Source organism: Aptenodytes forsteri, unplaced genomic scaffold (assembly GCF_000699145.1).
Source record: "Aptenodytes forsteri isolate BGI_AS27 unplaced genomic scaffold, ASM69914v1 Scaffold220, whole genome shotgun sequence".
In the NCBI taxonomy this organism is placed as follows: domain Eukaryota; kingdom Metazoa; phylum Chordata; class Aves; order Sphenisciformes; family Spheniscidae; genus Aptenodytes; species Aptenodytes forsteri.
This window is the reverse complement of record NW_008794168.1, coordinates 33,735-45,839: the sequence shown is the minus strand read 5'-3', so window position 1 is coordinate 45,839 and position 12,105 is coordinate 33,735. Positions and strand designations below refer to the sequence as shown.

Here is a 12,105-nt window from a genome sequence, read left to right as displayed (position 1 = left end):
AGCAACTTCCAGGCTTACAACATGAATGAAGTTTTATCTAATCCTTCTCACATTGCCAAACCATGAGCACTGTTTTCATTCCACAGACAAGGAAAACAAGGCTGAGGGGGCCACAGGTGCACCTATGGTTGCATGGCCCATCTGTGGCACAGCCAGAGTTTGCATTTGGGACTTCTTGGTGTCAGGGGAGTGTTGGGTTCTCTGCATTACCAGTCATACTGCTGGCTGCACGTGGCGGGAGCATACAAGTATGTTTATGGTTCAGAGAAAAATGGTTGGGTTTTTTTTCCAGCTCCTCTTGACAGGTCCAGGAGGTGAGATTCTTGGGGAAGGGTCATGCTAAACAGTTTGGTGTTCATCATGTTAAACTGTTCTGTCTTTTGTGAAGGTGCTCACACACAAGAGACTCTGGTTCTTTTCACAAATAATCCATTTTTGATGCAGAAGGTGATGCAGAGAAAATGATTCCTAAGACAGTCATATGGCCAGTAGGCAGAGGGATTGAGTCAGAACATAGGGTTGTGCCTGCATATAAGGCCCCTGAGGGTCTTAGGGAGCCACGTTTTCTAGGCAATGGATGCTACAAACAGCAGAAAGCAAAGCTCCCTCCACTTCACAGAAGAAATGAGAGGAAACAAGTGTTTGTCTTCTGTTTTCTTCAAGGGAACGTTATCTGACCCAAATTATCTGTTGTCTGTATTATCCTTCCTCTCGCTGAATGCTACAAACACATGCGCACCTTTAGAATTGCGAATGGTCCGTTGTGCCCAAGTATCTATTTTTAGTTTCTTTACCCCAGCTGCCATGAACAGTGATACATTTTCAGAGGAGTCTGCAGAGAAGATAATCCCAGGAAATGTCTTTTGCCACACCAACGTTGTATAAAGTAACAGTTACGACTTTTCCATAAATAATGAACTATCTTGTGCAGCTTTTATTTGTTGGAACTAATTTCACTTTACATTTGTTTTTCCCCTTCTTCTGTGGGATACTGAGATTCAAATGAGTAAGCTCAAAGCAGTGTCTGTCCAGTATGATGCCGTGCTGTGTAACTACATTGTGTTACTCAGAGGAGGGATGTGCAGGAGGACTTTCAGTGTCTGCTTTATTAATATTCATGTCCCTCTGGATTTATCTGAGAATTTCTGAAACAGATAATATCATCATTTGTCATTTGCAAAAAATGTTATGACTCCTTTACTTGGGCCTTGAACAATGAAAGGAGGCTGTATAAAAGGGAGACAGGTGAAATGGTTCACAGCTGTAAGTGGCTGTGTTGTATGGCTGTGACTTAGATGCAGATAGCACTTTTATTCCTGGTGGCACAAGACTGCTTCAGGGATGCATCATTTCCCCCCCTGTGAAGCATTGCAGTCACTTCTGAAACCAAGGAGGGTCCTCAAGGCAGAGAGAGTGCGCATCCCGTGGTGAGTTGTGGGCGGTAGGAAGAGTAAGTCCTGCCTCCAAGCACTGTGATGGCTCGGTGCATCTGTGGAAGTGCCTGGGGACCTCCTGGTGCCCGGGCAGCGCTGCCAAGGGCTCCCTTACAAACCTGCTCTGAAAGCAGAACCAGTATACAACTCTCTGGTAGAGGACTGGGATGCACCAGTAACTGCCTGGGACTGAGCCATGTGGACCTACACCACAGCTAGACTATGACACTTCTTTCTGGCAAAAGTCTTCTGCTCCAAGAAATGCTAGATTTCAGTAGGGGAAGGAAAACAATTGGTGGGTGTATGCTAGGACAAGAGGAAAGACTTCAACATAGGCTAGTGCTTAGATTGACACTTCAGTGTTTCCTCCATGAGAATGCTGTTTACATGATGAGAAAAAGGTCTAGAAATAAAAATTAATATATTTTAAGTTCTATGCCAGAACTGGGATTCTTTGACCTGTCAGAAGATTTTATTTTTCCTGATTTTTATGTCTTCAGATGTATTTGAAAACTATAATTCCTTTGGTTATTGAGGGATAGACCTCAGTAATAAGGTATTGGATCTCTGGGTCCTTATTTACACCTAAGAACTTCCATGTCAGAACCCTCAGTTCAGCACTTTGAAAGAAGGAAATTCCATTAATAACTGTAAATATAAGATTAATTGACATCATTGAATAACTTAACTTGTTCTTATAGAGCATCATAGCCCACAAAGTGCATTTCAAAAGCATTTGACCTTTACTTGTCCCGTTTTTTCAGATATATATACCATGGGATTAAAGGTGTGAGCAAGAATGCTACTGAGAAGTAAATTAAGGTGCATTTACAGTGTGTCAGCTACTCCTTGGTAACTGCCCCTGTGCATGTTCCTACAACATGGTAAATGTCAGGGAGTGTATGGCTCAGAGGTACGGGTGAAGGACCTTACGTTTAGTGAACACTGTTGCAAGGCAGGAGCATGCACCAAGCACTCGCTGCAGGATAGTGAAGCTACTGGGAACTACCACCACAGTTTATATTGCAGTAGCTTGTTCGTTTGCTTTTAAGTCTTAATTTCCTAACTGAGCACCTCCATTTTTAGTAAAGCTCTCCTTCCTTCTTAGGCCAGGTCCTATTAGTACGAAAGAAGTAAAGGCTCACACTCTAACAGCTGGAAAGAGTTCCATTTCCGAATAGGGGAAAGTGGAAGTTCGCATCCATGCCAAGTAAGGAGATAAGCCACAGGGAACTGTGCTGTAGTCTCCTCGCTCTGTCTTAGGCTCACTTGCGAAACAGGGAATATAAAACAGTGGTTTTGCCAAGGCGTGCCCTCCAAATTGCAGCTCCCACAGCAATAAATTTCCCTAGCTGGAGGAACTCTATTGAAATCATAAAAGTGCAGGGCTAGAAAAAAAACTCCAGGGGTCATCCAGGTTGACGTCTAACCTGACAGATGTCTAACCTGTTCAAAGAAAACCCTTCACTGAAGCAGTCTTTGTCACGGTGTTTCACTACACTTACGGATTAAAAGACCCTTTTTCTAGTCTTCCTTGCTCTAACTCAAGCCTTTTTTTTTCCTGGTAGTTCTCACAGTGGACACACATGCGAGCTGACAACCAACTTAGCATGTTTAAGTTCAAACCTCTGTGACTCCAGATCCTTTATCAGTGTACTGCTGACCAGCCAGTTATTCTCTCTTTCAAACTTGTGCATTTCATTTTGCTTCTTTAATTGTAGTCCCTTGCAGTCCTCTTTGCTGAATTTTATCATGTTGACTTCACATGACCTCCCCTGTTTCTTGGGATCATTTTGAGCTCTGATCCTGTTCTTCAGAAAACTTGTGATTCATCCCATGCTCGTGTTTTTGGCAACTCTGACAAACACTAAGTAGGACTGCATCATGCGAATTGTTAATGAAAGTTTTGAACAGGACAAGATGCAGGACCAGCCACTGTAGCTGACCTGCCCTCCTTTCTGACAATGAGATTAGTAGTCTGAATGTTCAGCTATATTGTTTTCCTATAAAATGCTAGTGCTGCAACAGTTATTATTTCTCTTTATAGTCAATTGCTATTTTCACGCTTCTGCCATACACAGTGCTGCAACCTGAGCCCTTTTGTGTTAAGCAGTGTGCAGACACTAAACAAAATGATGCTCATAGACTGAAAGAGCTTGCATTTTAAGTAGGGAAAAAGGCAACAGATTGATGAAACAAGCGGCAAGGGGAGGACAGAATGAAATTTTCTGCTTGGAAAATGGTTTCCAAACAAATGTATGCTCAGTAAGTAGAGTGCTGTTCTGAAGTAGTGCTGTTTAACCTGGAGAGTTGAAGTGCCTGAATATGTCACCAAAATCTCATTTTTTCACAGAAAAAAATGTGAATTTTTTAATTGTCTGAAGATGCTGCTTCTGATGTGCAAAACCAAATATGTTCTCTTAGACTTCACAATCATAATTTCATTTTAAGCACACGTTCACGGAATTTGTGCCTGTGCTGAGATTTTATGGCTGCAGTAAGCCAGCTTATGAATTTAATCATTCAATAAAGAAGGGCACTGTAGAATTAATCCTGACATACCTTATCTTCCATTGGTGAACCTTGTTCTGGGAGGGAAGGCACACTTCACATATGATCTCTGTAGGAGCCATGTAACATTTTTATTAGCATTTTATGACACTGGTGAAGTGGGTTTGTTCTTTTGTGCCTGTTTCACATGATTCTACCACGACTGTGTCTGGTGTTTTTTACCCTGCTCTCTTAAGGAATTGGGGCTTTTGTAGTTGCAACCTGTGTGCACCATCCATCTCCCACTAATCACTTGGGTACCTACCTGTAAGTCAGCTAATGTGAAAGACTGGTAGTGCTGTTGGAGACATTGTGAAGTACAAATGTTTGGTGAAAGTAGGCAGCGGACAAAGGAGAGAAGATGATATTGTTACTCTTACTGAGAGAAAAGCATCAGCATGAGCTTAATTAACACTTAGCAGGCAATGGCAGATGACAGCAAGGTTAGGGACACTGCAGCCATGGGAACAGCTTGAGTCTGACCTGTCATCAGTTAGACCTTTGACACCCCAGTGCAATGACAAAATCCACTGGAAATCAGGCTTTGCTTGTTCTCCTGCTTACAGAACAGCTTGCTATCTCTGGCTTTCATGTATATTTTAATATTTTAACATTCTGTAGCCTTTGTGAAGGCTAGCAGTTGCTAGCTCTGGGCCAGGAAGCAGAGAGACCCCTGCAAAGAATCTTGAACCCTGAGTTAGCAATGGCCATGCATTCACTTGAAATGGAGATACCAGAAAGGAAAACACGTCAAAGAAATTAAGACTCCTGAAAGGATCAGATACATGAATAAGCAGAAGCAGCACCTGCTCCTATGCAAGAGTTCCACATACCCTATTTGACAAATGATGCCAGCACCCTCCTTCCTCCCGGGAGAGGCTGTCCACCAAAGGGACATAGCCATAATGGAAAGACTGGCTCAACCTCGGAGAAGGGAGGGACTAAGGAGGAAACCTGAACTCCCAAGTTAAAAAAAGAAGTCAGGGCTTAAAGGTTGCTCCAAGGAGTGACTGCAGCTTGAGGAAGTCACTGAGCACAGGTGCTGGCACAAAACAGAAGACAGTGAACTGCGATCTGGAAAAGCCAAAGTTCTTGGGAGATTTTTCAGGTTAGATGAGACATAGGCAGGCACTTGCCCCACAGGACCATTCTGAAGTATTTAGAAAAGTTTGTTCCCAGAAGAAGAATGTCCATGCATATTGCCTTTGGCACTGTTGCCATTGCTGCTGAAAAGTGAGCAAACTTTTTGAGATAGAGAGCTTTCTGCTGAACCTGGATGGAAGGCTCTAAATTACTTTACTTGACAGCCTGTTTTGTCACAGCATCGGCAAACACCTTTTTTTTTGCCATAAGCAGAATAACCTGCCTTGAAGACAAACTGGTATGGCTGTTCCCTCTGAGAAATAGAAAGCCACATTTATGTGCAAATAACAGTGAGAGGAGAGTGAAATTTTCATATGGAAGATGTTTTCCATCCATTTCTGGCATGGTGCAAAAGATAATACTCCCCCTTGGCAAGGAAAAGAATTGCATTCTCCTTGGAAAAAAAAATCAGCCTGGGTTGGGTGTGCCAGCTATGGTCTTTGCTATGTGAAAAAGAGTGGAAATTTCTCTGCTGCTCTTGAATAGAAAACATGATGAAATGTTAATCACTTCATATTGTCTTGCTGGAACTTGTTAGATTTTAGAGAAGGAAAATAAGCAATGAATGCAAAGATGGTCGTGATCATTTTAGTTCTGGAATTTGTTTTGCATATCTAGTTCTCAAGAAGGAAAAATAGCCATACATCTGACGAACAGCTTTTCATGTGAAAATGTGCCTGCATCCTTTTTCTGCTGGTTTGGGAAATATATTTTGTTGGGTTCTGGCAAAATTCATGGCATGAAATTAATCATTTTTGCAGAGTAACAATATAAAAAAAAATCCTGACCCTGTCTTAAATAGTAGGAAGGGCACAAGCTCCCAGGATCTAACAGAAGCTGGGTGGCTCACTCATCCATACCATGACTGTATACGGTCCTGAATATAAAGTGGAAAGAACATTTGGGATAGATGTGTATGTGGCATAACCAATAACATGTTACTACTGTACTGCTGAGATCCAATCATCCAATATAATAATATAATTGTACAGTCAGATTTGGGGGTGTTGCCCTTGAGTCAGGAGTATTACTCAGTGTGAATGAGAGTGTCAGAATCAGCCCCGGAGTGGGGTCCAGATCATGACTAGTGAAAAATGCTACTTGTTACAGAAGGGTTGCTGTTTTGCTGGAATGGACCATGTGAAGAGGCAGTGACAGCTTTAGTAAAGATGATGCATAGGCTGCGGTGGATTAAAAGGTCTGCTTGAGAGTTATTTGGTTTCCTGACTAAAGATCTGAAAGTAGCTTTAACACAAGGCAAAAAAGCCCAATGGCCCAGCTTCTTTTTTTGTCTTCAGATTTCCTGGATGATGCAGCAAATTGCATAAGGCATTTTGTCTTATGCAACTTCATGTCAGGTTATACAGCTGTTGCAGCCTGATGTAATTATGCTGGCATATGCTGAAAGTTAAACAAGAGGAAATGCATGTTTCTGAATGGCAAGACACTATGGTAGAAATCTTGCTGCCTTTTTTTTTTTTTTTTGGTGCAGTTGTGTTGGTTGGCATAGAATGAAGATCTAGACTTTATGATAACAAAGCTGTAAGACTTGGGAAGTGATGACATTGGAGTGACTGGGCAATTATGCAGTCCTGGCCAGCCTGAAATGGGGAGATGCTTTGCCCTATAGCATCGAGAGATCAGTATCACTGAGACTGCTGCTGCCTTCCCGTGTCTTACAGAAAAAAAATGGAGACCTGTTTGCTAGGTAGGACTTCAGTGCCTGTGTTTGTCCCAGGATCAGATCTTAAGACCAGGTATCCTAAAAGCTCAAGAACCAGTTAATTACAATATTCATGACATTTCTGTGGATGGAAACACTCTTTATATGTCTAAGTATTTCTGTCCTACTCGATGCGCTTTCTACCACCGTTTCCATTCCCCTGACCATCTTTCATTCTTGCTCGCTTGCTGGCTTTCTCCAGATAGCCTGATAATGAGTGCTTCTGGCTTTGTGCTTTTTTGTACATAACAAAACTGCTGAAGTTAGAAGCCATGTTATTTTCTTGCAGCAGCAACAAACTGTTCTATAACTTTTTCTTCTTCATATTCCCCCTTTAGCCCTGTTAGACATGGATGCTTGTCCCAGTAGAAAAAAAAAAGTGGCAGAAGCTGTATGACTTGCTCATTCAAGAGGCCGAGTGAAATATAAGGACATCAATCAAGAAATTAACCCGAGTGATTACTGGAGAAGGTATTCAGTCACACATCACGTGAGGTGCTGTTATTCACAGTTTGCAATATCAGTGACCCAGGTACTTTATATAAATACTGATGAAAGCTAATTTCAGTGTTCTTTCTAGCAAGTTCTATTTTGGGGTACACTTATCCAGCTGGGGAAGGAAATCTGAAGTTTGCCAAAGGCTAAATTAGTGTTGTGCTGGGTGGTTTGTGATGTGTAGCCCCAGGGGTGACAGGGTTGCATACCTTTCTTTGAAAGGGTACATTGTAGCCCGACATTTTCAGTTACTTGGGTTTGTGGATCTTCTCAAATATGTTACATACGTGGAAATAACAAGTTGCATAACTAAATTTCAAGAGTCGGGTCGTATATAATATGCAGAAGGTTTCCCATGCAGCTCCATTTCAGGGCCAGACATTTCAGGGTCAGACTGGTACATACATCTGCTGGGACTGACTTCAGGCAGGGAGTCACAGGACTTCCTCATCGTATACAAAGTTCAGGCACCCTATTTTTAGGCCAGCGTTTGATGTAATAATGTGGGAATTACCATCGTTTGTGAGCTTGGATCAAATAGCTGTATTAGGAACATGTATGTTGCTTTCCCCTCGCAGCATAACAAAGGTGTGCATGCCCGTTTGCATGTCCTTACTCACCCTCCTCCAGTAAAATCTCCTCTGCTGTATCCACATCCCTAAAAGGTGTGTGGGTACCTACCTATCCCAAATGATCTTTCCACTTCACATCCAGGATGAGGTACCCATCTTGCAAAACGTTTGACTCCATGGCCCTTCTCACACCAGCAGCCTCGAGGCAGGGGGCATCCCAGGATGCGGGAGGACTGTGGCCCCCTCTCCCACTGCGCTGCCCTGCACGCAGCTGCCAGCACTTCTCTCCCACTTAACAGAAGATAAATGTTTAGGAGCTCAGATCGCATTGAAAATTTTCTAAGAATAATGCCAAAGTCTGAATATTGCTTTAAGTGCGCACTGTTCCTGGATGAGGGAGCCCTGCTGTACCCCTGCATCCCAACGCCTGGTGCTGCCCTTCCCTTTCTGCTGGCATAAATACTCATATAAGCCATACCTTTAGGCTCCTCTCTGAGGGCACTGTTGAAACTGGGTCTTGAAGTCTGCATAAAACATAGTCAAAATCAAAGTTTCTGTCCTGTATGAAACAGGAAGGCATTTCCATACCAAACAACGGGAAAAAGTTGAAAAAAATGATGTTTATTGTGGATCAAAAAGTTCTGAATAAATGATTCATAATTAAAATGGTTCAATTTAGTCTGTTGAAAGTGTACCAACACATTTTATTTTAAGTCATTTCAAAAATTAAACCACACTTCCCAGGAAGAATTGTTTTCTCTCAGCAGTTGCCATTCACATGTCTTGTGCCCTTATTTTCTCCCGTGAGTTGGATTGTCTGTAAGTCTGCATTTCCCCAGGCATAAAATGGCCTTCTCTCCCACTGCGGTTGATGTTTACGAAAATTTTTGATTTTCTGAAAACTGTATTTTCTATTGAAAACACAATTCCTGGCCATGTCTATTAGTCATTCCCTCAGGCACTTCCAGAGTCTTTAACCACAGTCTCTTCCCCCCCCTCCCCTTCTTTCTTACTGCCTCTTAATCTTGTGCACGGTTTTGTTTTCTACAGAGGCCATGTCTTCCTAAGCACCCACAGTGCGGTACCCACTGTCCTGAAGGAGAAAATCACATCTCATTGTTATTGTTGTTATTGGGTGCTGCATTATTATGGGATATTACCTACATTCAATATTGCACTACCATGTCTGAATGCTTTCGTCTGCCTCTTAATTCAGGAAAAGTGCAGTGGGTGTCTTTGAGGACTGAACATGAGTATATTACAGTCATAGAAAATAATATTTCCACAAGGTTTGGGTCTCCCCTTTCCTTCAACAAATCTTTCCACCTCAGTTTGATTTTTTTTTTTAACCTCTGGTTTTCACTATGGGATAATTCTTCAAGAGACTGTGAAAAGGGGCTGGACGTGCCCAGGTGCATTGGAAAGCTCAGGAGCAAGCATCCAATTCTCCAGTAGTTCCCCACTGCCTGAAAACCCACATGGCCAGTTCAGTTTTCTGTTCAGAGACTGAGCAAGTCAGATTTGCTGAGGGACAGGGTCATGCAGCCGTAGCTCTCAGTCCCTGAACAGCAGGGTGGGACAGGCTCGGTGCCCTGCACTCCAGGCACTCAGCCACACGCATCCCCTTTCCTGGTCATCTCTGGGGAAGGATGCTCCTCTTTGGGCTTTTCGGCTCTTGAGCATTGCCGCAGCCTTGCACAGGGTCAATCTTTCCGTAGAAGGACTTGCAGAGGTGACCTAGGAGGCCCAAGGGCAAGTTCCTGTGCAATCTGCGGTAGGCAGGGGCTATTATGGGTGGCCTGAAATCAGGGTTGCCTGAAGGTGGCAAAAGGGTTTCTGCTCTTTGGCTCTGTATGTCACCTGCCAGCTGGCAAGTCTGCACTGCACACTATTAATTTCACTACTTAGGTTGGGATGTGGGACTTTTTTCCCTCCTGGTGTGCTGGCTTTGCTGTGGGGCTTGCAGCCAAGGACTGCACCACCCAGCAGGACCCCAATGTGGTTTGCAGGTAACGCCTGGGTCACCCACCACAACACAGGATCAGGCTGGGAAACTCCATTTGATGGTATTCTCTGCAATCACATCTGTTTTGGACATGCTGATGAAGTGACTATTTCTGCTCCTGTTACTTCTCTGACATGTTTAGAATTTACAGATTTCTTGTTTTCTTCCCTTTTCCAGCTCTCAGAAATGTATGGGAACCATTTCACTAGCTGCCTCTGAAATTCTCACAGCTGCTTTTAATTACTCACAGTTTCCCTAAAAGTTATTTTTAAGATTCTATTTTTGCCAACATTTGATATTCACACCCAATTCATAACTTAATTAAGAGCTCCACCCTGAAGGAATTTGAAATAAATTCCATTCTAGGTGTTATCATACCAAGATCATATGTCTAGAGTCTCCCTCTGAAAATGCTAGTATAAATTCCAAGACACGGTTATCCTGACATTAACTGAAAATATTTCTATGACCCATGTATAAACTAAACCTTTTCAACTGTTCACATAGGATTTAGTAAACTTATCTCCTGGTCACAGGTGGGAAAAATGACCCTATTTCTCTCCTAGCCACTTACTTTGCATTATACAGAAACCTGCATAAATAGAACCTGTAGCAGGCAGCTGCATTTTCAAACCTATCTCTCTGGGCTTATTACTCTTTCACTCTGTTAATTAGTATAATTAATATAATTAAAGAGTCATTTTCAAGAGATACCTCAAATAGTATATCTGCCAGCATTTCCTGAACCTCCAGTGGCCTTGTCCTTACTGTGTCGATACCAAAAGTTGCTGTACAGGCAGTGTAGATGATTTAACGTCCGTAGTTTTCACCCAGATGTGTAATCCCTTACAGCATTTTGGTTACATCTGCATGCTATCTGACGGTGGTTTGGGAGCTCCTGGAGCTACTGCTGGCAGGCTTCTCCACAAAAGCCCATGCAGAACTGGGTGACTGTATGAGTACAGCATGGTGTGGGCACATTTATTGGAAGTTTATGTTCATTCGACTTGCAGTGTGTTTTGCAGAGATGGGTGATTTCTTTCCTCCTGTAGCTGGCGCTCACTGAGCTAACCTGGGAGGTTTGAAATAGCAGCTGTCCTCCTGGCTGAGCTGACACTGCTCTGCAGCCCTCGCTGAGGGACAGCTTCCCAGCTTTTCAACCAGCAGTAGCTGCATCCTTGGGCCCCTCTGACAGTACTGCAGCTCTTGGGGTCCTTCTCGAGACACCACTTGGGGCTGCTGCTCCTCTGGACCCTGGCCTTACCCATTTCTGGCCACATGCTGCTCTTTCTGTGCAGACCCATGACCCCTACAAGAGTTGGCATCTGCACCTTTCACAGCCTATCCTCCTCTTTATGATGCGACAGTTTTCTAGCACAGATTTCCCTGCAGGAAATTCTCTGTTGAGAAGCTGGTTGCACATTGCTTGGCTTTCTTTGTCAGCCTTGAGATTGTGCCTCTTGGCGTGCTGTAGTCAGCAAGCATCTCTCTTTCAAACTGACACTTTGACTTTTCCCAGTTGCAACTTTGCTGTTCCAGCCTTCGGTTTGGGAAACCCAAGCTGAATGAGTCAGTGAAGCTGCTGTCCCAGGCCTTGTATATACTTCAGCCACAGCTAAATAAATTTCCTGATGGGAACTTGATTTCCTCTTGTTCCCCATGTTCCTGCTGGGGACTACTACTTCTGTCTTCTCAAATACCTGCTGGTCATCTCCTGCCTCCCTCTAATTTCTCATCTAGTTCACCCTATGTTTAATGGAAGAAAAGAACCTGAAATGAGGATGTTCAAGAAAATGCAGAGCAAAAATAGGTTGAAGACCTATTTTATAGGAAACCATAAAGACAAGCAAGGAAAGCATGGGATGGAGAAAATATGTTCTTCTGAGACAAATAATTTTGTCTGAGACAAATCTCCATCCTTTATTGGATGCGGGGGGGAACATTGTCACCGAGGATGAGGAAAAGGCTGAGGTACTCAATGCCTTCTTTGCCTCAGTCTTTAACAGGCAGACCAGTTATCCTCAGGGTACTCGGCCCCCCCGAGCTGGAAGACGGGGACGGCGAGCAGAATAAACCCCCCGTAATCCAAGAGGAAGCAGTCAATGACCTGCTACGCCACCTGGACGCTCACAAGTCTATGGGGCCGGATGGGATCCACCCGAGAGTGCTGAGGGAGCTGGCGGA

General features: G+C 43.4%; 1 long non-coding RNA gene across 1 annotated transcript in view; it reads left to right on the top strand.

Annotated features, from left to right (window-relative positions):
• The window catches only part of LOC103900820, a 71,568-nt gene that overhangs the window by 51,616 nt on the left and 7,847 nt on the right, over positions 1–12,105 (top strand). The window contains exon 2 of the long non-coding RNA XR_657690.2: positions 7,188–7,381. This is a non-coding gene — a long non-coding RNA (uncharacterized LOC103900820). The remainder of the gene's footprint in view (positions 1–7,187; positions 7,382–12,105) is intronic.